The sequence below is a fragment of the Megalopta genalis genome, unplaced genomic scaffold (assembly GCF_051020955.1).
Source record: "Megalopta genalis isolate 19385.01 unplaced genomic scaffold, iyMegGena1_principal scaffold0021, whole genome shotgun sequence".
Classification (NCBI taxonomy): Eukaryota; Metazoa; Arthropoda; class Insecta; order Hymenoptera; family Halictidae; genus Megalopta; species Megalopta genalis.
Window position 1 is genome coordinate 190001 of NW_027476091.1, and position 4234 is coordinate 194234.

Sequence of the window (4234 nt, forward strand, 5' to 3'; positions counted from 1 at the left end):
GGGTGGATTCCCTTCCCCTGCGAGCAAATAGCTCGTTGGGTTCAAACGACGACGACCATGCTGTTCAAAAGGCTCTCGATTTAGACAATACGTTTTTATGCCCGAGTTGTAGGACCGATCTGAGCGCTCGTACCGCTGCCAGCGCCGCCCAACACAAAAGGCGATGTAATGCGCCTCCTCCGCAGGCCGATGGTTATACGTGTGAGACCTGTAAAAATACGTATGAGACATACGCCGGATTACGCCAACATCAACGGAGGACTCACATCGAGAACTACAATACCGCCGATCTCGATCTCCACAATAAACGCCTCGCTTCTTCGAGGGCTCAATATACCGATGATGAGATCAGAGCAATAGCCCACGATGAAATAGATATTACTAAAAATGCAAAGTTATTAGGAAAAGAAATAATTAAAATTCTATCAGAAAAATCCGGCCGCTCTTTTGACGGTATTAAAAAATTAAGACAAAAAGAAAAATACAAATCATACCTCAGTGAAGCCCTCGACGAGGCGGGCCAGACCAATATCTTGAGTACCTGCCCGTTGGTGCCGCGGGTGCTGCTAACCAGATGTGACGATCCTCGCGCGCGCGGAGACATCGACACACGCGAAGCGACATCATCTCCGCACAGTACAACTATACCCGATGATATACGCAACATCCTGGCTGAACTTAAAGTACAAGTAGGCCATCACATGGCAGAAATTATTGAAAATGCCCTGTCTAACACACCTTCTGAAGACACTATGTTAATGATGGACCAATACATAGAAAACTTAACATCATATGTTGCTTCGCTCGCTGATGAAACCGATGAATACAATGAAAATAGTAACTCAGTAGATAAAACCCATAAAACTAGTAACAAGAAAAATAAATATAATAAAAGCAATAAACAAAATAAAAATAATAAATACAATAAAAACAATACAAGCAACAACAGAGTTATAAATACAATAGACGATAAAAATAATAAAAATAAATTAAATAACTATCAGAACGAAAACAAGAATAAAAATAACAGTAAAAAGAACAAGCATAGCAATAAATGCAATGAAAGTAATAAAAGAAAAGGCAACCGCGCTAAAAGGATAGCGACTGATTACGCCAGATTCCAAAAACTCTATAACAAAAACCCAACCCAACTGGCTGAGCATATAATTACCGGAAACCCACTCAACATTACAGAATCTCCGACGATAGAATCATTTGAAGAATATTATTCTAAACTATTTGAACACAAGGATGTCGAATGGAAACCTCAGAAGCGAAAAACAGATACCAATAGTAATATCAACCTTTCAAATCCGATATCACCGACCGAGATACACGAGCAACTTACCAGGATGAAACAATCCGCTCCAGGCACCGACGGAATTGATCGATCGACTCTTAGGCAAATGCCACGCAAGGAGCTGTGTGCACTATTGAATATTGTATGGGGAATGAAGACGTTACCCTCTGTGCTAAGATCGAACAGAACAACACTGTTACCTAAATCCGGCGACTTGATGGACCCAAAACAATGGCGGCCCATAACCATCTCAAGTCATATACTGCGCCTACTAAATAAAATCATCGTGTCGCGCCTTGAGAATGAAATACCTCTGTTTCACACGCAAAGAGGCTTCACGAGAACCGACGGGATAATGGCTAATAGTACCATCCTACAAACACTAATTAAATTAAGCCGCGAAAAATCGAAACCTTTCACTATACTATCTATAGATTTAGCTAAAGCATTTGACTCTGTTAACATCATTTCAATAATAGACGCACTAATCAGAAAAAACGTAGACGCTCATACAATAGAATACATCGAAAACAATTATAACGACATAACCACAATACTCGAATGCCACGGATCCCGATCCAATCCTATACCTATAAAACGCGGCGTGAAGCAGGGTGATCCCATGTCCGGTTTCCTATTTAATTTAGTGCTAGACCAGCTCATGATACAACTTAATGAGTGTGGGGGTGTTGATGTGTGGGGCACCAGGATACGGGCATTAGCTTTTGCCGATGACATCGTGATGGTGGCTCCCACTCCCGGTGCGATGCGAAGTAATATCCGGATCGTCGAGAAATTCTTCCACAAACACGGGCTGCAAGTGAACCCATCTAAATGCGCCATCTTACAGAATCTACGCGTCCCTGGAACGAAAAGGCTCGTAGTTGATACGCGGCCCAAACTGCAGATTAATAAAAGCCCGATCCCAACATTGGGTGTCGCGTCACAATTTAAATACCTCGGCCATGTATATAGATACCGCGGTGCTATCTCTCCATCTCCATCAAAGCTTGAAGGCATGCTCAAAAATCTTAAAACTAGTCCTTTAAAACCATGGCAGAAACTGAACATACTGCACAGGTACCTCATTCCTCGTCTTCACCATAGTCTGCAAACAATGGACATAAACAAAAAAAAATTAAAGTACATAGATAATTGCATAATAAAATTTGTAAAAAATATACTACACTTACCAACTACCACACCAACTCCATATATACATGCTCCTTTAAGCAGCGGTGGACTAGGCATTCCATCGCTTACAATCCACATTGCCGCTATGTACTTACGCCGATTGGAGCGCTTGAGAGCCCGTGGCGACAGCGAGATACAGTGCGTTATGGAATCTTCGATAGTCCAACATATAATGCGAAAGCTCAACAATATCCTTGGGAGCATCGCGACACCATCTAAACAAATGATTCGTAAACATTGGTCCGAGCAACTCCATCGCTCCGCGCTAGGCTCTGGTCTCGCCCTGATGACCTCAGGCTTATCTTCGTGGATATACAACCCACCTAATTTCTGGAAGGGTCGAGACTACATCGGAGCAATCAACCTAAGGATTGGGTTACTCCCCACCAAGGGAGCCCCCTATATGAAAGATACTGATTGCCGCAATCCATCCTGCGCAGGGACACGCGAATCCTTATACCATATATTACAGCGATGTCCGGTTACGCATTATACACGCATCAATAGACATGACAATGTGAACAAAATAATCAAAACTGCAATCGAAAAAACAAAAACCAAGATAGAACAAATTCCCCGTTTTACTACCAAAGAAAATAGATACGTACCAGACTTGATAACAATAGACAATGATACCGCATATGTAATTGAAACAACAGTAGCCTACGAGACTAAACAGACATCACTGTTAAATGCGTACAATATCAAAAAGGACAAATACAGTACACCGGATCTAGTCGAAAAGATTAAAAATACGTACCGCGTGTCTCATGTGAAAGTAATGCCGCTCGTGGTTGGCGCTCGTGGTTGTTGGCTTGATTCCAACGATGATATAACCAGAGAGTTTGGTTTATCACACAGGCTGAAACAAATTATTTGCACTACCGCCCTACAATGGGGTGTATCTATCCACCGGCAATTCATGAGCTCTGTGTGGAGGAGGCCGCGACATAACATCCGCGTGCATTGACGGGTTATACTCGGAACCGTTCTGTACATCCTCGCGCAAATAAAATCAATTCCTACATTAAAAAAAAAAAAAAAAAAAAAAAAAAAAAAAAATAATATATAAAATATTGATTCTTTTGTTATATTAATCCATTATTATAAATTGTTGTATTAATCCTTTAAAAAAAAAAATTATTTCTTTAGTTTTATTTACATCGCGTCACTAATTACTACGCCTTTTGAATAGCGTCGATTTATCATATAAATGGTATGCCTACCAGCGGGCCGCAAGAAAAATACACTGGAAATATTGTTGCGAAATACAACTCGCCTAACAAATGTTATAGCCAAATGCCTCGTCATCTAATTAGTGACGCGCATGAATGGATTAACGAGATTCCCATCTGTCCCTATCTACTGGCGGTGGCGGTCTGTGGCCACCCAGGGTTGAGAGGCGACCCCCGAACTAGTCCTCGCGAAGGTTGTTGCTACTACCGAGTCGATGGATGCGTTGACGATGAAGGCATTTTAGACCGTCAGTGCGTCGTACATGTAGTACTTCGCATAATGGCGAGGCCCGAGATTAAGCATGCGGGCTGTGGCGTGTTCATGTACAGCATTGAATATGCTGTACTACTCCTTAGCGGGGGACTGTTGTCACTTGTGGCTGCAGTCCCCCGCGTCACGTTATGCGGTTTTTCTGGTCTAACTGGAATGCCGCATTTTCGTTGTCTGAACACGCCACGAAGCAACACGCCGTCGGATTGAATGTTGCTGCTGAGTCGATAGGTG